We start from the raw sequence: 27,463 nt of genomic DNA, 5'->3' as shown, positions 1-27,463 counted from the left end.
CGTCGTGTTCGTGGTTCTGTGATTCCCTTTGGCCCTAGAATAATGCCCAGTGTTCAGAGGCCACGTACCCTGAACTCAAACATTTCTGAGGACATAGTTGACTGGCTAACACAGGACACCCAATCTTCTACAGCTTCCGCACGGAACCTTGACGCACCATCCTCCTCCATCTTAGCTTCGGGCACCTCTCAAGTTACCACTCGCTTGCCTGCCTCCACCACCAACACTAGCACCACAGCCGCTTCACTTGATCTGTCAGAGGAGTTATTTACACATCAGTTGGAAGAAATGAGTGATAGTGATTTGCAACCATTATTGTCAGAGGATGTAGATAACAGTAGACATGTGCACGACTAAAAAATTCGGTTCGTTTTCGGTTCGGATCAAATAGGATTCGGCAAAATTTGAATAAATTCGTTTCGGATTTATTCGGATTCGGCTGAATTCGGTTCTATTCGGTTCCGGAATTCGGTATGTTTTAGTACACTAAGTCACTAACACCCATAAACTACCTATGAACCACTAAACCAAGGCCCCCCGACATCGCAAACCCTATAATAACATTATTTAACCCCTAATCTGCCGATCGGATATCGCCGCAACCTACATTATAACTATTAACCCCTAATCTGCTGTCCCTAATATCGCCGACCCCTACATTATAGTTATTAACCCCTAATCTGCCCCCCCAACGTCGCCGCAATCTAACTACAAGTATTAACCCCTAATCTGACGACCCAATATCACCGCCTACATTATAGCTATTAACCCCTAATCTGCTGTCCCTAACACCGCCGACCCCTACATTATAGTTATTAACCCCTAATCTGCCCCCCCCAACGTTGCTGCAATCTAACTACAAGTATTAACCCCTAATTTGCCGACCCGATATCGCCGCCGCCTACATTATAGCTATTAACCCCTAATCTGCTGTCCCTAACACCACCGACCCCTACATTATAGTTATTAACCCCTAATCTGCCCCCCCCAACGTCGCTGCAATCTAACTACAAGTATTAACCCCTAATCTGCCGACCCGATATCGCCGCCGCCTACATTATAGCTATTAACCCCTAATCTGCTGTCCCTAACACCGCCGACCCCTACATTATAGTTATTAACCCCTAATCTGCCCCCCCCAACGTCGCCACAATCTAACTACAAGTATTAACCACTAATCTGCCAACCGCAAATCGCCGCCACTATAATAAATGTATTAACCCCTAAACCGCCGCACTCCCACCTCGCAAACACTATAATACATTTTATTAACCCCTAATCTGCCCTCCCTAACATCGCCGCCACCTACCTACAATTATTAACCCCTAATCTCCTGCCCACAACGTCGCCGCTATAATAAGGTTATTAACCCCTAAACCTAAGTCTAACCCTAACACTAACACCCCCTAACTTAAATATAATTTAAATAAAACAAAATAAATTTACTATAGTTAAATAAATGAATCCTATTTAAAACTAAATACTTACCTGTAAAATAAACCCTAATATAGCTGCAATATAACTAATAGTTACATTGTAGCTATTTTAGGATTTATATTTATTTTACAGGCAACTTTGTATTTATTTTAACTAGGTACAATAGTTATTAAATAGTTAATAACTATTTAATAACTACCTAGCTAAAATAAATACAAATTTACCTGTAAAATAAATCCTAACCTAAGTTACAATTACACCTAACACTACACTATAATTAAATAAATGAATCCTATTTAAAACTAAATACTTACCTGTAAAATAAACCCTAATATAGCTGCAATATAACTAATAGTTACATTGTAGCTATTTTAGCATTTATATTTATTTTACAGGCAACTTTGTATTTATTTTAACTAGGTACAATAGCTATTAAATAGTTATTGACTAATTAATAGCTACCTAGTTAAAATAATTACAAAATTACCTGTAAAATAAATCCTAACCTAAGTTACAATTAAACCTAACACTACACTATCATTAAATAAATTAACTTCAAGTACCTACAATTATCTACAATTAAATAAACTAAAGTACAAAAAAAACCCCACTAAATTACAAAAAAAACCAAACACTAAATTACAAAAAATAAAAAAATATTACAAGAATTTTAAACTAATTACACCTAATCTAAGCCCCCTAATAAAATAACAAAGCCCCCCAAAATAAAAAAAAATGCCCTACCCTATACTAAATTACAAAAGTTAACAGCTCTATTACCTTACCAGCCCTTAAAAGGGCCTTTTGCGGGGCATGCCCCAAAGAAAACAGCTCTTTTGCCTGTAAAAAAAAACACAATACCCCCCCCACATTACAACCCACCACCCACATACCCCTACTCTAACCCAAACCCCCCTTAAATAAACCTAACACTACCCCCCTGAAGATCTCCCTACCGTGTCTTCACCCAGCGGGCCGAAGTCTTCAACCGATGGGGCAGAAGAGGACATCCAGACCGGCAGAAGTCTTCATCCAAGCGGGGCAAGAAGAGGTCTTCCATCCATCAGAAGTCTTGATCCAGGCGGCATCTTCTCTGTCATCCATCCGGAGCGGAGCGGCAGCATCCTGAAGAGACATCCGACGCAGAGCATCCTCTTCTTTCTTGATCCGACGACTCATTGACTGTACCTTTAAGTGACGTCATCCAAGATGGCGTCCCTTGAATTCCGATTGGCTGATAGGATTCTATCAGCCAATCGGAATTAAGGTAGGAATATTCTGATTGGCTGATGGAATCAGCCAATCAGATTCAAGTTCAATCCGATTGGCTGATCCAATCAGCCAATCAGATTGACCTCGCATTCTATTGGCTGATTGGAACAGCCAATAGAATGTGAGGTCAATCTGATTGGCTGATTGGATCAGCCAATCGGATTGATCTTGAATCTGATTGGCTGATTCCATCAGCCAATCAGAATATTCCTACCTTAATTCCGATTGGCTGATAGAATCCTATCAGCCAATCGGAATTCAAGGGACGCCATCTTGGATGACGTCACTTAAAGGTACAGTCATTGAGTCGTCGGATCAAGAAAGAAGAGGATGCTCTGCGTCGGATGTCTCTTCAGGATGCTGCCGCTCCGCTCCGGATGGATGAACAAAGAAGATGCCGCCTGGATCAAGACTTCTGATGGATGGAAGACCTCTTCTTGCCCCGCTTGGATGAAGACTTCTGCCGGTCTGGATGTCCTCTTCTGCCCCATCGGATGAAGACTTTGGCCCGGCTGGGTGAACACAACTCAAGGTAGGGAGATCTTCAGGGGGGTAGTGTTAGGTTTATTTAAGGGGGGGTTGGGGTATTGTGGGTGGTGGGTTGTAATATGGGGGGGGTATTGTGTTTTTTTTTTACAGGCAAAAGAGCTGTTTTCTTTGGGGCATGCCCCCGCAAAAGGCCCTTTTAAGGGCTGGTAAGGTAATAGAGTTGTTAACTTTTGTAATTTAGTATAAGGGTAGGGCATTTTTTTATTTTGGGGGGCTTTGTTATTTTATTAGGGGGTTTAGATTAGGTGTAATTAGTTTAAAATTCTTGTAATTTTTTTTATTTTTTGTAATTTAGTGTTTGTTTTTTTGTACTTTAGTTTAGTTTATTTCATTGTATTTAATATAGGTACTTGTAGTTAATTTATTTAATGTATTTCATGATAGTGTAGTGTTAGGTTTATTTGTAACTTAGGTTAGGATTTATTTTACAGGTAATTTTGTAATTATTTTAACTAGGTAGCTATTAAACAGTACATATCTATTTAATAGCTATTGTACCTAGTTAAAATAAATACAAAGTTGCCTGTAAAATAAATATAAATCCTAAAATAGCTACAATGTAACTATTAGTTATATTGTAGCTATATTAGGGTTTATTTTACAGGTAAGTATTTAGTTTTAAATAGGATTCATTTATTTAATTAATTTAATGATAGTGTAGTGTTAGGTGTAATTGTAACTTAGGTTAGGATTTATTTTACAGGTAAATTTGTATTTATTTTAGCTAGGTAGTTATTAAATAGTTATTAACTATTTAATAACTATTGTACCTAGTTAAAATAAATACAAAGTTGCCTGTAAAATAAATATAAATCCTAAAATAGCTACAATGTAACTATTAGTTATATTGTAGCTATATTAATAGCTAGTAGGGGGCTTAGATTAGGTGTAATTAGTTTAAAATTATTGTAATATTTTATTATTTTTGGTAATTTAGTGTTTGTTTGTTTTTTGGTACTTTTCTGATGGATGGAAGACATCTTCTTGCCCCGCTTGGATGAAGACTTCTGCCGGTCTGGATGTCCTCTTCTGCCCCATCGGATGAAGACTTCGGCCCGGCTGGGTGAACACAACTCAAGGTAGGGAGATCTTCAGGGGGGTAGTGTTAGGTTTATTTAAGGGGGGTTTGGGTTAGAGTAGGGGTATGTGGGTGGTGGGTTGTAATGTGGGGGGGTATTGTGTTTTTTTTCATGCAAAAGAGCTGTTTTCTTTGGGGCATGCCCCGCAAAAGGCCCTTTTAAGGGCTGGTAAGGTAATAGAGCTGTTAACTTTTGTAATTTAGTATAGGGTAGGGCATTTTTTTATTTTGGGGGGCTTTGTTATTTTATTAGGGGGCTTAGATTAGGTGTAATTAGTTTAAAATTCTTGTAATATTTTTTTATTTTTTGTAATTTAGTGGAGGTTTTTTTGTACTTTAGATTAGTTTATTTAATTGTATTTAATTGTAGGTACTTGTAGTTAATTTATTTAATGATAGTGTAGTGTTAGGTTTAATTGTAACTTAGGTTAGGATTTATTTTACAGGTAATTTTGTAATTATTTTAACTAGGTAGCTATTAATTAGTCAATAACTATTTAATAGCTATTGTACCTAGTTAAAATAAATACAAAGTTGCCTGTAAAATAAATATAAATGCTAAAATAGCTACAATGTAACTATTAGTTATATTGCAGCTATATTAGGGTTTATTTTACAGGTAAGTATTTAGTTTTAAATAGGATTCATTTATTTAATTATAGTGTAGTGTTAGGTGTAATTAGTTTAAAATTCTTGTATTTTTTTTTATTTTTTGTAATTTAGTGTTTGTTTTTTTGTACTTTAGTTTAGTTTATTTCATTGCATTTAATATAGGTACTTGTAGTTAATTTATTTAATGTATTTCATGATAGTGTAGTGTTAGGTTTAATTGTAACTTAGGTTAGGATTTATTTTACAGGTAATTTTGTAATTATTTTAACTAGGTAGCTATTAAACAGTACATATCTATTTAATAGCTATTGTACCTAGTTAAAATAAATACAAAGTTGCCTGTAAAATAAATATAAATCCTAAAATAGCTACAATGTAACTATTAGTTATATTGTAGCTATATTAGGGTTTATTTTACAGGTAAGTATTTAGTTTTAAATAGGATTCATTTATTTAATTAATTTAATGATAGTGTAGTGTTAGGTGTAATTGTAACTTAGGTTAGGATTTATTTTACAGGTAAATTTGTATTTATTTTAGCTAGGTAGTTATTAAATAGTTATTAACTATTTAATAACTATTGTACCTAGTTAAAATAAATACAAAGTTGCCTGTAAAATAAATATAAATCCTAAAATAGCTACAATGTAACTATTAGTTATATTGTAGCTATATTAATAGCTAGTAGGGGGCTTAGATTAGGTGTAATTAGTTTAAAATTATTGTAATATTTTATTATTTTTGGTAATTTAGTGTTTGTTTGTATTTTGGTACTTGTATGATGGATGGAAGACCTCTTCTTGCCCCGCTTGGATGAAGACTTCTGCCGGTCTGGATGTACTCTTCTGCCCCATCGGATGAAGACTTCGGCCCGGCTGGGTGAACACGACTCAAGGTAGGGGGATCTTCAGGGGGGTAGTGTTAGGTTTATTTAAGGGGGGTTTGGGTTAGTGTAGGGGTATGTGGGTGGTGGGTTGTAATGTGGGGGGGGTATTGTGGTTTTTTTTTACAGGCAAAAGAGCTGTTTTCTTTGGGGCATGCCCCGCAAAAGGCCCTTTTAAGGGTTGGTAAGGTAATAGAGCTGTTAACTTTTGTAATTTAGTATAGGGTAGGGCATTTTTTTTATTTTGGGGGGCTTTGTTATTTTATTAGGGGGCTTAGATTAGGTGTAATTAGTTTAAAATTCTTGTAATATTTTTTTATTTTTTGCAATTTAGTGGGGTTTTTTTTTGTACTTTAGTTTATTTAATTGTAGATAATTGTAGGTACTTGTAGTTAATTTATTTAATGATAGTGTAGTGTTAGGTTTAATTGTAACTTAGGTTAGGATTTATTTTACAGGTAATTTTGTAATTATTTTAACTAGGTAGCTATTAATTAGTCAATAACTATTTAATAGCTATTGTACCTAGTTAAAATAAATACAAAGTTGCCTGTAAAATAAATATAAATGCTAAAATAGCTACAATGTAACTATTAGTTATATTGCAGCTATATTAGGGTTTATTTTACAGGTAAGTATTTAGTTTTAAATAGGATTCATTTATTTAATTATAGTGTAGTGTTAGGTGTAATTGTAACTTAGGTTAGGATTTATTTTACAGGTAAATTTGTATTTATTTTAGCTAGGTAGTTATTAAATAGTTATTAACTATTTAATAACTATTGTACCTAGTTAAAATAAATACAAAGTTGCCTGTAAAATAAATATAAATGCTAAAATAGCTACAATGTAACTATTAGTTATATTGCAGCTATATTAGGGTTTATTTTACAGGTAAGTATTTAGTTTTAAATAGGATTCATTTATTTAACTATAGTAAATTTATTTCGTTTTATTTAAATTATATTTAAGTTATGGGGTGTTAGTGTTAGGGTTAGACTTAGGTTTAGGGGTTAATAACCTTATTATAGTAGCGGCAACGTTGTGGGCAGGAGATTAGGGGTTAATAATTGTAGGTAGGTGGCGGCGATGTTAGGGAGGGCAGATTAGGGGTTAATAAAATGTATTATAGTGTTTGCGAGGCGGGAGTGCGGCGGTTTAGGGGTTAATACGTTTATTATAGTGGCGGCGATTTGCGGACGGCAGATTAGGGGTTAATACTTGTAGTTAGATTGCGGCGACGTTGGGGGGGGCAGATTAGGGGTTAATAACTATAATGTAGGGGTCGGCGGTGTTAGGGACAGCAGATTAGGGGTTAATAGCTATAATGTAGGCGGCGGCGATATTGGGTCGGCAGATTAGGGGTTAATGCTTGTAGTTAGATTGCGGCGACGTTGGGGGGCGCAGATTAGGAGTTAATAACTATAATGTAGGGGTCGGCGGTGTTAGGGACAGCAGATTAGGGGTTAATAGCTATAATGTAGGCGGCGGCGATATCGGGTCGGCAGATTAGGGGTTAATACTTGTAGTTAGATTGCGGCGACGTTGGGGGTGGCAGATTAGGGGTTAATAACTATAATGTAGGGGTCGGCGGTGTTAGGGACAGCAGATTAGGGGTTAATAGCTATAATGTAGGCAGCAGCGATATCGGGTCGGCAGATTAGGGGTTAATACTTGTAGTTAGATTGCGGCGACGTTGGGGGGGGCAGATTAGGGGTTAATAACTATAATGTAGGGGTCGGCGGTGTTAGGGACAGCAGATTAGGGGTTAATAGCTATAATGTAGGCGGCGGCGATATCGGGTCGGCAGATTAGGGGTTAATACTTGTAGTTAGATTGCGGCGACGTGGGGGGGGCAGATTAGGGGTTAATAACTATAATGTAGGGTTCGGCGGTGTTAGGGACAGCAGACTAGGGGTTAATAGTTATAATGTAGGTGGCGGCGATATTCGGTCGGCAGATTAGGGGTTAATAAAATAATTGAGGTGTCAGCGATAGCGGGGGCGGCAGATTAGGGGTTAATAAGTGTCAGATTAGGGGTGTTTAGAGACTCGGGGTACATGTTAGGGTGTTAGGTGCAGACTTAGTGTTTCCCCATAGGAAACAATCGAGCTGCGGTGTTAGTTTTTTTTTCAGCCGAAACTCCCATTGTTTCCTATGGGGAAATGCCGAATTTTACCGAGCTAATTCGGATTTATTCGGAGATACGGCAGCTATTTCGGATTCATTCGGTAGATTCGGAAGTATTTTAATTCGGAAATCCGAATCGCTCCGAATCTCCTAATTTACCGAATTTTCCGAATTTCCGAATAAATCCGAAACGAACCGCACATGTCTAGATAACAGGGATATGTCTCAGTCAGGCAGCATTACACACATGGACGTACGGTGTGATGATGATGATGTTGTACCCGCTGCTGCTTCCTTTGTTGAGTTGTCAGATACAAGTGAAGCGGTTGATGATGACGATGCGTCCGTGGATGTCACGTGGGTGCCCGATAGAAGAAGAAGAGGGGGAAAGTTCAGATGGGGAGACAGAGAGGAGGTGGAGACGAGTTGGAAGGAGGGGGAGGTCGTCGCAAGGAGCTAGTGGCACAGTCAGACAGCATGCATCGGCACCCGGAGTCAGCCAGACAGCACGCCAATCAACGCATGCTGTTGCCGCCACCAGAATGCCGTCATTGCAGAGCTCAACAGTGTGGTATTTTTTTTGTGTGTCTGCCTCTGACAACAGCGATGCCATTTGCAACCTGTGCCAAAAGAAACTGAGTCGTGGGAAGTCCAACACCCACCTAGGTACAACTGCTTTGCGAAGGCACATGATCGCACATCACAAACGCCTATGGGATCAACACATGAGTACAAGCAGCACACAAACTCAAAGCCGCCATCCTCCTCCTGGTCCAGCATCTTCAGCCACATCAACCACTGCTGTCCCCCTTGCCCCCTCTCAACCATCCGCCACTCCGTGTCTCACCTTGAGCAGTTCCTGCTCATCTGCTCACAGTCAGGTGTCTGTCAAGGACATGTTTGATCGTAAGAAGCCAATGTCACAAAGTCACCCCCTTGCCTGGCATCTGACAGCTGGCTTGACTGAACTCTTAGCCCGCCAGCTTTTACCATACAAGCTGGTGGAGTCTGAGGCGTTCAAAAAATTTGTAGCTATTGGGACACCGCAGTGGAAGGTACCCGGCCGAAATTTCTTTGCACAAAAGGCAATCCCCAACCTGTACTCGATTGTGCAAAAGGAAGTAATGGCATGTCTGGCACACAGTGTTGGGGCAAGGGTCCATCTGACCACTGATACCTGGTCTGCAAAGCATGGTCAGGGCAGGTATATCACTTACACTGCACATTGGGTAAACCTGCTGATGGCTGCCAAGCATGGAATGCGTGGCTCTGCAGAGGAGTTGGTGACACCGCTACGACTTGCAGGCAGGCCTGCTGCCACCTCCTCTACTCCTCCTACTCCATCCTTTTCCATAATCTCCTCGGTTGAGTCCTCTTCTGCTGCTGCATCTTGCTCCACATCAACGGCACCCCCCCAGCTCCCCAGGTACTATTCCACATCCCGAATACGGCAGTGTCACGCCGTCTTGGGGTTGACTTGCCTGAAAGCAGAGAGTCACAGCGGACCAGCACTCCTGTCCACCCTGAACGCACAGGTGGATCAGTGGCTGACTCCACACCAACTGGAGATCGGCAAAGTGGTTAGTGACAACGGAAGAAATTTGGTGGCGGCATTGAATTTGGGCAAGTTGACACATGTGCCGTGCATGGCACATGTGTGTAATCTGATCGTACAACGCTTTGTGCATAAGTACCCAGGCTTACAGGACATCCTGAAGCAGGCCAGGAAGGTGTGTGGCCATTTCAGGTGTTCCTATATGGCCATGGCACACTTTTCAGATATCCAGCGGCGAAACAACATGCCAGTGAGGCGCTTGATTTGCGACAGCCCGACACATTGGAATTCAACACTCCTAATGTTCGACTGCCTGATCCAACAAGAAAAAGCCGTTAACGACTATTTGTAGGACCGGGGTGCTAGGACAACCTCTGCGGAGCTGGGATTTTTTTTGCCACGTTACTGGACGCTCATGCGCAATGCCTGTAGGCTCATGCGTCCTTTTGAGGAGGTGACAAACCTAGTCAGTCGCTTCGAAGGCACCATCAGCGACATCATACCATTTGTTTTCTTGGAGCGTGCCCTGCGAAGAGTGCTGGATCAGGCCGTAGATGAGCATGAAGAGGAAGAGTTTTGTCACCATCACCACCAGAAACAGCCTTATCAGCATTGCTTGCTGGACCTGCGGCAACGCTGGAAGAGGATTGTGAGGAAGAGGAGTCAGAGGAGGAATGTGGCTTTGAGGAGGAGGAGGAAGACCAACCACAACAGGCATCCCAGGGTGCTCGTTGTCACCTATCTGGTACCCGTGGTGTTGTACGTGGCTGGGGTGAAGAAGATACCTTCAGTGAGATCACTGAGGACGAGGAACGGGACATGAGTAGCTCGGCATCCAACCTTGTGCAAATGGGATCTTTCATGCTGTTGTGCATGTTGAGGGTCGGGGACCCTCATATAAAAAGGCTGAAGGAGAACGACCTGTACTGGGTGTCCACACTACTAGACCCCCGGTATAAGCATAAAGTGCCTGAAATGTTACCGAATTACCGCAAGTCGGAAAGGATGCAGCAGTTTCAAAATAAATTAAAAAGTATGCTTTACACAGCGTATAAGGGTGATGTCACAGCACAACGGGAATCTAACAGGGGAAGAGGTGAAAGTAATCCTCCTCCCACGACCACACCGGCAAGGACAGGACGCTTTACAGACGTGTTGTTGATGGAGGACATGCAGAGCTTTTTAAGTCCTATGCATCGCCACAGCCCTTCGGGGTCCACCTTCAGAGAACGACTCGACCGACAGGTAGCAGACTACCTTGCCTTAACTGCAGATATCAACACTCTGAGGAGCGATGAACCCCTTGACTACTGGGTGTGCAGGCTTGACCTGTGGCCTGAGCTATCCCAATTTGCTATAGAACATCTGGCCTGCCCCGCTTCAAGTGACCTGTCAGAAATGACCTTCAGTGCAGCAGGAGGTATTGTCACTGAGAAGAGAAGTCGCCTAGGTCAAAAAAGTCTAGATTACCTCACCTTTATTAAGATGAATGAGGGATGGATCCCAAAGGGACTGACAGTGGGCGATACATTCAACTAAAAAAGGCCTGATGAGATGAGCTGCCTTGGGCTAAAAATGGTCCACATGCTGCTGTATTTGATCTCTGAATGCCGGATGACTTGCGTGACTTATCCGCCACCAACTAGGGTTCAAGTCGCAATGTTTTAGGGCACTTTCTGCCTGGGAAACAAACATCAATTTTTCTGGCTGCTGCTACAGCAGCGGCTGCAACAATACCTAATTTTTCAGGCCTCTGGTGCTGCACTGTGGCTTCAAAAACCAAACCAAAAAAAAAGGCACATAACAGGGATTAAACTGATAGGAATAGTACTACTTAACACACCACTCCTATCTGGTGGCACATTAGATTGCACGTGCAGTGCCCCAAATTTGAAGTAGGAGGACCGACCAAGCATCTTTTCCATCTCCAGGTTCCTAAAATTGATGCCATATACACGTTCCCCTGATAGGGGACGTAACAGGGATTAAACTGATAAGAATAGAACTACTTAACACACCACTCATATCTGGTGGCACATTAGATTGCACGCAGTGCCCCAAATTTAAAGTAGGAGGACCGACCAAGAATCTTTTTCCATCTCCCGGTTCCTAAAATCGATGCCATATACACGTCCCCTGATAGGGGACGTAACAGGGATTAAACTGATAAGAATAGAACTTCTTAACACACCACTCATATCTGGTGGCACATTAGATTGCACGCGCAGTGCCCCAAATTTGAAGTAGGAGGACCGACCAAGCATCTTTTCTCATCTCCCGGTTCCTAAAATCGATGCCATATACACGTTCCCTGATAGGGGACGTAACAGGGATTAAACTGATAAGAATAGAACTACTTAACACACCACTCATATCTGGTGGCACATTAGATTGCACGTGCAGTGCCCCAAATTTCAAGTAGGAGGACTGACCAAGAATCTTTTTCCATCTCCCGGTTCCTGAAATCGATGCCATATACACGTCCCCTGATAGGGGACGTAACAGGGATTAAACTGATATGAATAGAACTACTTAACACACCACTCATATCTGGTGGCATATTAGATTGCACACGCAGTGCCCCAAATTTGAAGTAGGAGGACCGACCAAGAATCTTTTTCCATCTCCCGGTTCCTAAAATCGATGCCATATACACGTCCCCTGATAGGGGACGTAACAGGGATTAAACTGATAAGAACAGAACTACTTAACACACCACTCCTATCTGGTGGCACATTAGATTGCACGCGCAGTGCCCCAAATTTGAAGTAGGAGGACCGACCAAGCATCTTTTTCCATCTCCCGGTTCCTAAAATCGATGCCATATACACGTCCCCTGATAGGGGACGTAACAGGGATTAAACTGATAAGAATAGAACTACTTAACACACCACTCCTATCTGGTGGCACATTAGATTGCACGCGCAGTGCCCCAAATTTGAAGTAGGAGGACCGACCAAGCATCTTTTTCCATCTCCCGGTTCCTAAAATCAATGCCATATACACGTTCCCTGATAGGGGACGTAACAGGGATTAAACTGATATGAATAGAACTACTTAACACACCACTCATATTTGGTGGCACATTAGATTGCACGCGCAGTGCCCCAAATTTGAAGTAGGAGGACTGACCAAGAATCTTTTTCCATCTCCCGGTTCCTGAAATTGATGCCATATACACGTCCCCTGATAGGAGACGTAACAGGGATTAAACTGATAAGAATAGAACTACTTAACACACCACTCATATCTGGTGGCACATTAGATTGCACGCACAGTGCCCCAAATTTGAAGTAGGACGACAGACCAAGAATCTTTTTCCATCTCCCGGTTCCTAAAATCGATGCCATATACACGTCCCCTAATAGGGGACGTAACAGGGATTAAACTGATAAGAACAGAACTACTTAACACACCACTCCTATCTGGTGGCACATTAGATTGCACGCGCAGTGCCCCAAATTTGAAGTAGGAGGACCGACCAAGAATCTTTTTCCATCTCCCGGTTCCTGAAATCGATGCCATATACACGTCCCCTGATAGGGGACGTAACAGGGATTAAACTGATAAGAATAGAACTACTTAACACACCACTCCTATCTGGTGGCACATTAGATTGCACGCGCAGTGCCCCAAATTTGAAGTAGGAGGACCGACCAAGCATCTTTTTCCATCTCTCGGTTCCTAAAATCGATGCCATATACACGTCCCCTGATAGGGGATGTAACAGGGATTAAACTGATAAGAATAGAACTACTTAACACACCACTCATATCTGGTGGCACATTAGATTGCACGCGCAGTGCCCCAAATTTGAAGTAGGAGGACCGACCAAGCATCTTTTTCCATCTCCCGGTTCCTAAAATTGATGCCATATACACGTCCCCTGATAGGGGACGTAACAGGGATTAAACTGATAGGAATAGTACTACTTAACACACCTTATAATAATGCAGAGAGAGGCAATGCAGAGAGAGGAGTCTGAAGAAGAGGAGTCAGAGGAGGAAGGTGGCTTTGAGGAGGTGGAAGACCAAACACAGCAGGCGTCCCAGGGGGCTTGTTGTCACCTTTCGGGGACCCTTGGTGTTGTACGTGGCTAGGTGGAGGAAGAGACCTTCAATGACATCAGTGAGGACAAGGAACGGGACATGGCTAGCTTGGTATCCAACCTTGTGCAAATGGGGAGTTTGCGGTTGTGCTTTCATGATTCAGATAGAGCATGTAATTTTAAACAATTTTCAAATTTACTTTTATCACCAATTTTGCTTTGTTCTCTTGGTATTCTTAGTTGAAAGCTTAACCTAGGAGGTTCCTATGCTAATTTCTTAGACCTTGAAGCCCATCTCTTTCAGATTGCATTTTAACAGTTTTTCACCACTAGAGGGTGTTAGTTCACGTATTTCATTTTCATATAGATAAAGCTGTGCTCGTGTACGAGAAGTTATCTGGGAGCAGGCACTGATTGGCTAGACTGCAAATCTGTCAAAAGAACTGATAAAAGGGGCAGTTTGCAGAGGCTAAGATACAAAATAATCACAGAGGTTAAAAGTATATTATTATAAATGTGTTAGTTATGCAAAACTGGGAAATGGGTAATAAAGGGATTATCTATCTTTTAAAACAATAAAAATTCTGGTGTAGACTGTCCCTTTAAATGGGGAGTGTGGTCTGTCACTGTGAAGCGGGCATAACCCTTACACTACCTGATCGATACAACATCATACCTGATGTTCTAAAGCACGTTATTACAAACAATTTAGGAATGTTAGGTGATTTATGCCCTTTATGGCTTAAAACCAGACTCTGCATCAACTATGTAATTTTCCATGGGAGTTTTGTCATGGATCCCCCTCCGGCATGCCACAGTCCAGGTGTTAGTCCCCTTGAAACAACTTTTCCATCACTATTGTGGCCAAAAAGAGTCCCTGTGGGTTTTAAAGTTCGCCTGCCTATTGAAGTCTATAGCGGTTCGCCCGTTCGCGAACAGTTGCGGAAGTTCGCGTTCGCCGTTCGCAAACCCAAATTTTTATGTTCGCGACATCACTATATATTTATGTATATGAGAAATACTTATTTAAGAGCCTAATGTTAGTATTATTATAAAGACATGCAAATGTACAGAAAAGAAGGAACAAAGAAAGAAAACAAAAGCATAAAAACCACAAAACTTTTATAAAGATCTCTTTATCATGAATATCAATATATTCAAAGGGAAAAAATTAATAATTTTAACTCAGGAATCTAGGTGATAATCTTAAATAAGGTAATATTTATTTACTTGCCCGTATGCTCTCCCTTTATTAAATGCTCTCAAAGTTATATAATAATTTTGCTAATTTCACATAATGAAGTATACGGCATAGGGAAGCTGAAATATTAATACACTAAAATATATCAGAAAATTAAAGAGAAGTAATACCATCTAATTGATACACTATTACTACTAATAATAATTATGATAAATATAAAAATAACTAAAAATGCAGTTCAGTATAAAATTGTAAATTTAATTCTTATAATAAAGTACCACAGTGCCTATTATTAGGCTAGGTTTCAATCGCTTATATAGGTCGATTTAACAAAGCATGAACTGATTCTCAAAATTGATGGGAGAGTAATTTGCCTATCTTCAAATCCCCATGAGATATAGCTCACTTTTATTGAATTTAGCAAGAAAAGTAGTGATTATATTGGTGTATTTTGTAAGTGATAAATTTCATTTAATTTGTAAAACTGATGAGATTGTGGGTCCCCTGTGATAAAATGCATCAATTTGCACATCAATTAATAATAGTCTAATGGTTAACTCATGTTCTGAACAAGACTAGATTTAAAGCATGTGTGTGCATAATTTCATGTTAAAAAAAAAAAGGTTTAATATATTCCTAATAAAATAAACCGTTACTATCAGAGAAAAAAAATATTGTTTTCAAAATATATCTACCTCACAACAAATGTGAAATTGTGTCAGTATTATGAAGCTCCTGGTGAAATATTTGCAATATTTGAAATATATGCAATCTTTATCTTGTGTCTCTCAACCAGGCGTTCTCTGCATTTAAATATGTGAAGGAGATGCAAACATTCCAATAGGGCTTAAAAAATTTAAGATTGAATGGAACAAATAAATTAAGAATTGGCATTAAAAAGATACAGTATTGTTAAATAGCATTGAAAATCATAATTAAATTATCTCTAAAAAAATCATATTGAAATTATGCAGAAAGAACTATTTAATGCACACAGATGAATTTGTAATAAAACCACACCCCAGATGCAAAAAAACATTGTTAAATTTTTACTTCTAATTACATAATTAAAATGTTTTCCTTCTTGTAAAATTAGCTTCCTCTAATGGGCTGAACATGGGCATGGCTGAAAGTCATCTGCCAAGTCTCAGCGTATCCTGTAAACATTTTCCCCTGCAGTTCTCACTATTTTATCTCTCAAACTGGAAGATAGTGAAATTGTGTCAAAATATGCAAAACAGGGGGGCTGAGCTAGCAGCCCACAAGAATGGTCGCATTGTCATGTTTTTGTCATGATTTCACTTTATTCCACCATATATCATGCTATACCTTTAAGACAAGGTTCATCTACACTGCATATGCTATACATTGAAGGCAAGGTTTAACATTAATTAGGCACCTGTATAAATTACCAGCACTTTCTTCCATCATTGCTTGGTAATTCTAATTACTCAGAGGAGTTTCAAGCCTTACTGAAGATTCTAAAATTGGACTAACCTTGTGCTGATTCTGATCTTTTCCACAGAAATCGTTCATGTTATAAAACCACAACTTTTTCATCCTCGAGTTTAAAGTCTGCTCCATTTTAAGCTTCTCCTTCTTCTGTGACATCACACACCAGCATGGCTGCAAACAAAGTTTGATTTCAAACAGACCTCTACAGTTTCACTCTGACTTCTTGAATTGTTGCAGGAGACAATTACAAGGACTTCGCTATTGCTTGCAAGAACTTTCTGTGCTTAAACCTTACAAGGTACTGTTTTTCTCAAGTTACTTATTCTGTTCATTAAGGAAATAAACAATAAGATTGCCTGCTCTTATTCAATGAAAACTAGTTTCCTTACATAATGTGCTGAATATCCCCATTGCAAATAAGGTTATAGTTTGTCTTAACAAATCTATATGTAATTACCATTACAAATATTAATGGTTAATTTTCTGTCTTTTTTATGCATAAAATAGGGTTAAGAACATATACATACTTTGTTGTGCAAAGTTAGGGTAACAATCTGCCAACAAATAAGTATTGCTACATTCTCAACCTAAGAGTGAATTGAAGTTACCTTGCGCTCATTGTGAAATAATTACATGTCTACAGTTGCCTTCCATTAAAACTCTTATTTTCAATTGCAAGGTTCCTACTACATTACCAAATGTATTTAAACTTAATAATTACTTCTGCAGTTGTGGTATATATATTGTATATTAAAACCTACAAAATTCTAATTCAAGCCTCTCACATTATTACCAAGCAATCAAAATGGACCCAGCAGAATTAATTAACCATGTCAATGCCCTCACACAGAGGGTTGAATCTTTGACTAAAGGGTTAATTGCTTTACAGCAGGAAAAAAATTCACTCAAGTCTTACATAAATGATAAATTAGATTCTATTAGACAAATTGATGTTCAACCTGAACCACAAGTTAGTCCCCCTGAAAAATTTTCTGGAGAAAGATCTCTGTTCAGAGAATTTAAAAATGCCTGTTTATTACTAATTTCTTTAAAACCCAAGAAACATCCCTCAGAGCTCATTAGAGTATTAACCACCATATCATATCTCAGACGAGAACCTTGCACCTGGGCTAACACTTACTTTGAGTTAAATGATCCCATTCTTCATTCTTTAGAGGATTTTTTTAAAGCCATGGCACAACTTTATGAGGACCCACATAAACAATTAACAGCTGAAACAGCTATACACTCCCTTAAACAAAACAAGAGACCAGTAGAGGACTACATCACAGATTTTAAAAAATGGTCCAAGGACACTGACTGGAATGACCTCTCTTTAAGGAATCAGTTCCGTTTAGGCCTCTCTGAGTCAAAGATGAACTAGCAAGGCTAGATATACCAGATACACTTGATGAGCTAGTTTGTCTTAGTATTACTCTTGATTGGAGAATAAGAGAGAGATGACAGGAGAAAAACATAATACAATATACCACAAAAAAAATACTTACATCTTATAACATGCCAACAAATGTTAGAACTAATACCAAAACTTCCTCTGACCCAATAGAAATTGGATTCATCAGGGGACCTCTCAATCAATAAGAAAAAGTCGGGAGATGTACAAATAACCTATGCATGTACTGTGCCGCTTCTGAACATGTTGTAAAAGACTGCCCCCTATTGTTACGACAGAAAAAGGGTAAGATTATAAAACTTTGAACTGTCTTAATATTCAAAGTAAGAATACCTCCCATTGTTCCCTTAAAATTATTTTACAGTGGGAGGACATTCGACTGAATTCTCATGCAATCATTGATTCTGGTGCCAGCATTAATTATATTGATAATGATTATACAATTATCAATAAAATACCATTAATCAAAAAAACTTGTTCAGTGTCTTTAAAAGTCATAGAGGGTAAATAGATTTCTTCTTCTGGTCCCATTCTGTTTTATACTATTCCACTTCATGTCACCACTTCAGAACACCCCACTGAGTTCATATCATTCAATGGTATACCTTATCCTATGTATCCAGTAATCTTAGGAATTGCTTGGCTAAAATTACATAATCCTAATATTAATTGGTCCACATCTCATATTCAACTTAACTCTGATTACTGCAAAAACACTTGTTATCCACCTTTTCATATACTGCAGTCAACAGTAAATACCATACCACAAGAATATTCAGACTTCTCTGATATCTTTGACAAAAAAAGAGTCAGAAAATCTTCCACAACACAGGAAGTATGATTGTCCCATAGAACTCCTAGAGGGGTCAGACATTCATTGTGGTCATGTATTTCCATTATCACAGCCTGAACTAGAACAGTTAAAAGGTTACATTGAAAACAATTTGAAAAGGGTTTTATAAGACATTCAACCTCTCCGACTGGAGCAGGGATATTTTTTGTCCATAACAAGGACAATAGTCTAAGACCCATAGTGGATTATAGGGAATTAAATAAAAGAACAAAAAAGAATAGTTACCAACTTCCCCTTATACCCGAACTAAAAGAAAGACTCCAAGGGGCTGTCTATTTTACTAAATTAGATCTAAGAGGGGCTTACAATTTGATCCGAATAAAATATGGACATGAATGGTTCACTGCTTTTCGTACTCGATACGGATTATACGAGTATACAGTGATGCAATTTGGCCTATGCAACACCCCAGCCACATTACAATATCTCATTAATGATATTTTTAAAGATCTTTTGGATGTATTCTTAGGGATATATCTAGATGATATATTGATTTATTCAAAAACTTTGTCTGAACACATCAAACATGTGCGAACCGTTCTTGTAAGACTTAGAGAATATTCTTTATATGCAAAACCAGAAAAGTGTATTTTTAACTCTAAAGACCTTTCTAGGTTATGTAATTACTCTTAATGGTATAAACATGGAAGCCACTAAGATACAAGCTATAAAGGATTGGACAACACCAAATACTAAAAAAACAAGTTCAAAGATTTTTAGGGTTTGCTAACTTCTATAGGAAATTCATACCAAATTTTGATCAAGTAACCTAACCCTTCACAAATCTCACTAAATCTACAGTTACATTTCATTGGACAAGTGAAACTCAAACAGTGTTTGATTTTCTAAAATTTAAATTCACTGCAACACCTATTTTACATTTCCCAAATTCACACTTACAATATGTCTTGATAAGTCGATGCTTCAGATTTTGCAATTTGAGCAGTCCTATTGCAAAGACAATCATTAAAACACCCATTATATCCAGTGGCATTTTATTCATGAATGATGTCAACTGCTGAACAAAACTATGCCATTGGTAAGAAAGAGCTCTTAGCCATTAAGAGTTCTTTAGAACATTGGAGGCACCACTTTGAGGGAACTTCTATTCCCATACAGATATTTACCGATCATAGAAAATTACAATATTTAAAGACAAATCGTACTTTAACCTCTAGACAGGTACGTTGGAACCTATATTTTTCAAAGTTCACCTACCTTATTACTTACCGTCCAGTGAGCAAAAATGGAAAGGCTGACGCTCTTTCTAGAATGCATGATAAACGTTAATTTCCAAAACAAGTAACCCCTGTAATTCCTCCAGAACATTTAATTGGTCTCACAATTGAAAAGCAAAATCAATTATTACATTGTCAGCAAAATGATGACACAAAATCTCTCCAAAGTCTTCAACTAAAAGAAGATGGTTTATATTATCATCTTAACCAAATATACATGCCTCCTAACTTACAGACTATGGTTCTGCAAACCATGCATGATAACTCCTTTGCAGGACATCCAGGAATTCATAAGTCAATGGATCTCATCTCTAGAAATTTCTGGTGGCCAACTGTACTTAAAGACGTCACTAACTACACTCACTTATGTAAAATATGTACAATCTCAAAGAATGGTAGGAAAAGTCCCTTTGGTTATCTAATCTCATTACCAACACCCGAAAAACCTTGGACTGACATAGCATTGGATTTTATAGTAGAACTTCCAAAATCCAGTAATAACAACACCATAATAGTGGTGTTAGATCTTTTCAGTAAAATGGTTCATTTTATACAATATCGTAAATTGCCTACAGCCTCTGAAACTGTTCAAATGTAGTTTTCACACCACATCAGTGGTTAGAACAGTTTTTAAGATGTTTCTGCAACTCCAGACAAGCTAATTGGACCACTCTACTCCCTTATGCTGAAGTTGCTTACAACAATACAATACACAGTTCTACAAAATTTTCTCCCTTCTATATTAACTATGGGTTTCATCCTACTTTTCATATGGATATGTCTATTAATAGTGTGTGTCCTATGGTTAATGATTTAGTATACTCTATCTCAGAAACTTTTTCACTTGTCTGTAAAAATATCAAATCAACAAAAGAACATCAAAAATATTATTATGACAAAAATAGTTCCCCTGCTCCTAAATACAATATTGGAGATTATGTTTGGTTATCAATACGTAATCTCAAACTCCCCTATCCCTCTAAGAAGTTGGCATCACAATTTATCGGACCTTTTCCTATTGCGTCCATAGTCAACCAAAACGCAGTTACTTTGTCTTTGCCACTTTCTTTGAAGATTCATTCTACTTTTTACGTATCAATATTAAAACCTTATTGTGAGAGATTTGAACATTGATTCTCTAATAGTGCCTACCATTCCTGATACTGATCAAGAATATGAGGTTCAGTCCTTACTGGACTCTAGGAATTTAAACAGTGAGCTTCAGTATCTTGTCTGTTCGCACCAAGGCTTTTGTCTCGCTTTCATCGTAGGTTTCCTTCCAAACCCAAATCATGATCCTTGGAGATAATCCTTGAGGGGGGAGTTCTGTCATATTTTTATCATGATTTCACTTTATTCCACCATATATCATGCTATATCTTTAAGACAAGGTTAATCTACACTGCATATGCTATACCTTTAAGGCAAGGTTTAACATTAGTTAGGCACCTGTATAAATTACCAGCACTTCCTTCCATCATTGCTTGGTAATTCTAATTACTCAGAGGAGTTTCAAGCCTTACTGAAGATTCTAAAATTGGACTAACCTTGTGCTGATTCTGATCTTTTTCACAGAAATCATTCATGTTATAAAGCTACAACTTTTTCTTCCTCATTGAGTGTAAAGCCTGCTCCATTTTAAGCTCCTCCTCCTTCTGTGACATCAACACCAGCATGGCTGCAAACAAAGTTTAATTTCAAACAGACCTCTACAGTTTCACTCAGACTTCTTGGATTGTTACAGGAGACAATTACAAGGACTTCACCATTGCTTGAAAGTACTTTCTGTGCTCAAACCTTTAAAGGTACTGTTTTTCTCAAGTTACTTATTCTGTTCATTAAGGAAATAAACAATAAGATTGCCTGCTCTAATTCAATGAAAACTAGTTTCCTTACATATTGTGCTGAATATCCTCACTGCAAATAAGGTTATAGTTTGTCTTAATGGTTAATTCCTGTCTTTTATTTATGCATAAAATAAGGTTAAGAACATATGCATACTTTTTTATGCAAAGTTAGGGTAACAATCTGCCAACAAATAAGTATTGCTACATTCTAAAGAGTGAATTGAAGTTACCTTGCGCTCATTGTGAAATAATTACATGAAAATGTACAAAAATGTGTGCAAAGAGATTTGCAACACGAAAGGAAAGACTGCAGGTTACTGGATTATATAATAATTCGGACCACTAAAGATTAAGGTCAGACAAGTAAAGATAAATAAATATGTGAATAAGGTCATACAAACAAACTCAGGTAATATTGGTTGGTATATCAAATAGCACTCTAAAAATCAAAAATTATTTACTGTCAAGGGATCTTGACTGTTATAGTATTTTTAATAATAATCCCTGGCAGTATGCTCGAGCGATTAATTATGTTATCACATTCTTGTATTTACAAGCAATATATTTATTCAGCACAATTTTTATTCTTTACCTAACAAGATCTCACATACTCACTTCACAAAAATTATTTCATATATTTCTTAATGATCTACACTATCACCTTGTAGTAATATTCCCTACTTTTAAATGTAATGTATATGTTGTTCAATACACTCTTTGTGGAATTTAATAAATGTTCACTCTCACTTTTTTATTATGGAGAGTATCACACCCCCTTTATTCCCCCTTTTTTTTTTTTTTTTTTCTTTGCTCACTTTTTTAGTAGATTCACAAATTCATATTATATTCGCACTATTTAGTTCCCTAACTTTACAGTGGATTTATTTATCCTTTATTAAGGACAATTTAGGAATCATCTAACCACTGTGTATTCATCATATGCTGTACTATTAAGTACAGAAAATTTCTTCAAATATGAATTTTTTATTATGATCAATATAGCAGTGACATATTGTCTAGACACATGGAAAACCAATAGTAGATAATAACATCTCCTTTTTTTGAATTATTATTTTTGTTCATTTTAGTATCCATATAATTTATATTGAAAGCTCTATAAATTAACCTACAGTATAGTACAATATCAAGCAGATACAGATGACTTAAATGTGCATGTTCCGGTCGATAAATCATATCACAAACAGAGATATATATCACAAGTCTCACATTTTGTTGCAAACGACAAAATGATGCAAACATGCACCATTCGTAGTGCATTCAATACTCCTTTTTCTCGATGCGTGACTATAAATATTTGACAGATACATTGGCTCTTGTGAAGCAAAAGGGAAACCGGCTAACCATCCGCCAAGAAATCCAAAGAAACGGTGAAGGTAAGATGCAGTAATACTTTATTATTTACAGGTACAGACAGGCTAAAATCAAAAAGGTGGGCATGCAGAAAAAATGCACCAAGCGGAACAAGTCCGGATGGCTACTGGACAGCAAAAAACATACGCGTTTCGTGAGGGGCTTCCTCACTTGCTCACTGCTTGAAACAGAATGCTGTTCTGCAAGCATATATAGAGGGTCAATTAGATTAATTGATAATCTGTTTAGTGATTAATACCTAATTCAGTTTTTAACCCTTAAAACTATATATGCTGCATACAGACAGTATAAGTACAGAGATGCAATGTTTATTTTGAAACAGTGCATTAGAATGAAAATACACAACTTTAAAATTTTTTTTAGATATCACTTACATAAGAGCAATATGTAATTAGGGGTTTAAGCTTTTAATATATGGAGAGAAAAATTTACCCCTAAAATGTGTGGTTACACAAACAAATTGACATCTGATTCAACATTTAGACCAAATGGGACCCTGGAATTTATATTGAAAATCCACCTGACCTCTTTTTTACTGAGCTGATATTCCCTATCCCCCCCTCTTTTAGAGAAGGGTACATGGTCCACAGCCTGAAAAAATGCTAAAGAGGAATCTCCTTGATGTTCGAACTTAAAGTGTGATGCTACTGAAGTAAATATCTCTGGATCATTTATATCCCTTATATGTTCTAGTACCCTATCCCTCAACCTTCTTTTTGTTTTTCCTAGGTACTGTATTTGGCAGCTTTTACATGTCATGAGGTACACTATATGTGTGGAATTGCAATTAAGGTTATACCTAATAGTGTATTGTTTTCCAGTGCTGTTTGATTGAAAGGTATTTCCTTCAGTAATATGGTTACAGGTGATACACCTATTGCCTCTGCATTTAAAGCAACCTAATCTAGTTGGTAACCAAGTACCTTTTTTGGTTCCTGGTAAAAAAGAGGGGGATACATAGTTTTGAATACTTTTTGCCTTTCTTGACACACATTTTATTCCATTAGCTATAACCTTTTCCAAGACAGGATCAGTGTGTAGAATTGGTAAGCTTTCTCGTACAATGTCACAGATATTTTTGTACTCCTTGCTATAGGGGGTACTAAACACCACTTTACTAGACATGCGCTGTTTATGTGGGGATCTACCCCCTCCCTTTTTGTATTGCAGTAATGACTCACGTGGTATACAATCCACGATCTGTTTAGTTTCTGTTAGTAACTGGTTACTGTAACCCCTATCCTGAAGTCTTTTGGACAAATCCTCACTTTGTTTTTGATATAGAGTTTCACTAGAGCAAATTCTCCTAGCTCTGATGAATTGACCCTTTGGAATGGCTTTTAGTACATTTCGAGGGTGACAGGATCTGAAGTTTAAAATAGTATTTCCACTTGTGGGTTTTCTATATAAGTCTGTGACAATTCCGTCACCCTCAACAGATACCACAATATCCAAAAACTCAATACTCGTAGGGTTCTGACACCCAACAAAACTTAAATTATAAGTATTGCAGTTCAAATATTGAATAAAGTTTGATGCTGATATCTCATCTCCATCCCACACCAGAAGCAGGTCATCAATATAACGACCAAAGTAAATTATGTGTTCTCTGAAGGGGTTACTATCCGCATAGACGTGGAGCAGCTCCCACCATCCCATATAGAGATTGGCATAGGAGGGGGCGAATTTCGCCCCCATAGCTGTTCCACGTCTCTGCAGATAGTAAGACCCCTCAAACAAAAAATAATTATGAGTTAATAAAAACTCCAAACTTAGAACTATAAAATGTTTAAGGTCCTCAGAAAAAACAGACATTCTATCTAGGATATTGGAAATTGACCTTAGACCTGCCTGGTGTGGGATGGAGGTGTACAGTGAGGCCACATCCACTGTAATGAACCTATATGTAGGCTTCCATTTGATAGTTTGTAATGTGCTAAGGACCTGTGTCGAGTCCCTTATATAACTTGTCAATTGTGCGACTAGAGGTTGCAAAAAGGTATCAATCAGTTCTGAGATGGGCTCCAAAAGGGAACCCACTCCAGAAATGATGGGTCTACCCGGGGGGTGTGTTGCATTCTTGTGCAATTTAGGCAGAAAGTAAAAAATGGGCACATTAGGATTCATAATCAAGAATTGTTCCATTTTTCTTTCTGCTATCACTCCTATCAGCTGTCCCTGATATAAAATCTTCTCCAATTTTTGCCTAAACTGCACTGTTGGATTAAAGTCTAATTTCCCATATACCTCTGTGTCTCTCAGTTGACGTTTTGCCTCAAATAGATAATACTCCCTATCCATGATGACGACATTGCCGCCTTTATCAGATGATTTTATGACGATGTTATCATTACTCTGGAGGGATTTTAGAGTTTTATATTGTTTACCACTCAAATTATTTTTACCTCTAATAGAGGGGTCATTTTTTGCATCATTTTCTATCCTTTGTGCAAGAGATTTCAATTTATTTTCAATTGTTCTCTGGAATACATCAATATTTTTGCCTCTCGCATGCACTGGATAGAAAGTGCTTTTCCTAGTTCCAGTCAGTTGGGAACCATTTATTTTGTATGAATCGCTTTCACCTTCACCCTCTTGTATGAGACCAACTAGTTCATTGATGACACAATGGTCATTGAAATCCAAAGGGGTACTTAATGTAACCTCCTCATTGTTTAATTCTTCTATTCTATCATCTTTATTTTCAATTTCACTATCTACAAAAAAGTGTTTCTTTAATACCAACTTTCTGACAAAACTATTTATATCCAAGATGGTGTCAAATAAATTAAAGTGTGTGGTAGGGGAGAAATTTAGACCCATGCTTAGAACCTCCAACTCAGAGTTACTGAGCTTATGTTGTGATAAATTTACCACATTTGTTAAACATATTTTCTGACTTGGGTCCGATTGGTCCTCATTTGGTATCTCTTTGTTTCCCTGCCTTTTTCTACCCCTGCTACCTCTCCTTGTTTTTTTCTTTTTTGTCTGGCTCCCTGAGCTTGCTCGTTTTTTGAACGCTCTAAAGGGTCTGCAGATGGTATATCTAGGACAGAGACTGTATCTATCTGGTGTATCCCTTCTTCATTAGAATCATTATCAGTAGTGTCTACCTCATACTCTGTTTCTTGAAATCTCACATGTTTTGTGGGCTTGCCCTCATTATTCCTTCTAAAAAAAGGGATCTTTTTATCACCAGAGCTCCTGAATGTTGGCTGAGTCCATCTATATACTCTATTTGCTTCATAGTCCCTTTTATCACGGGATAGTTTGGTCTTTTTAAAGTCCCAAAGTTCTTTTGAGAATTTTATCATATTAGCCTCAAACTTCATATCATACTCCTTAAAAATAGGATCTGCTTGTAAAAGTTGTAGATCAGTCTGTGTAGCCTTGATCAGGTTGATTACCTCCAATCTTTCCTGTTTTTTAAATTCAATAAGTAATTCAATAAGGGCAAAGGAACAGTCATCTAAAATCTTATTCCATTTAGAAATGAAAACAGAATCATTCACTGTAAACGATGGAAATTTCCTGATCCTTAGACCTCTTGGTATACGCTGGTATTTTTTGTACAACAGAAAAGTCTTTATGTCCAAATCCAATTTTATGTCTTTTCTACGTAACTCGTCAATATGAAAAAATAGACTGTCAATTGTGTTTTCATTATCACTGGTGATGCTTTCCACATCCTGGTCATATGAATAAAGAGACGCTTCCAAGTCTCGTAAAACAAAGCTTTCCTGTACTTCTGTCATGATCTGCTGCCCACAAATAACAAACTAAAAGTTCTTTTATATATATAAAAAGCCCCGTACCTTGTAATACTGGTTCTAAATGTCCCAATACTGCAATAATACCTTAGTAATGTGAATCAAATTTTTAATTTCCAAAAGGGAGGAGTGTGTCTTCAGCACCGCACAATAACCAACACGGGGATCGCCATATACATATGAGCCCAGGCCTTGATACTGGCCAATATGCCGCCCGTTGAGCTACCGCAAAATAGGACACACAGCATATAGAATAACAACAAAGAAAAGCGGTGCTTACCCTCAGGCTATACGGCGAATGGCTTTCTTCAGCGACCCTCCAGCGCGTCTTCAGCGTGTGCACACATATCACTCCTACGGAAGCGGATAGGAGCCAGATCCAGGCGTCCCGGTCCAATGACGTCAGAATAATCTTCAGTGAAGCAAAAGGGAAACCGGCTAACCATCCGCCAAGAAATCCAAAGAAACGGTGAAGGTAAGATGCAGTAATACTTTATTATTTACAGGTACAGACAGGCTAAAATCAAAAAGGTGGGCATGCAGAAAAAATGCACCAAGCGGAACAAGTCCGGATGGCTACTGGACAGCAAAAAACATACGCGTTTCGTGAGGGGCTTCCTCACTTGCTCACTGCTTGAAACAGAATGCTGTTCTGCAAGCATATATAGAGGGTCAATTAGATTAATTGATAATCTGTTTAGTGATTAATACCTAATTCAGTTTTTAACC

The sequence above is a fragment of the Bombina bombina genome, chromosome 2 (genome assembly GCF_027579735.1).
Source record: "Bombina bombina isolate aBomBom1 chromosome 2, aBomBom1.pri, whole genome shotgun sequence".
Lineage (NCBI taxonomy): Eukaryota > Metazoa > Chordata > Amphibia > Anura > Bombinatoridae > Bombina > Bombina bombina.
The sequence above is the reverse complement of the archived record's forward strand: the minus strand, read 5'-3'. Positions refer to the sequence as shown.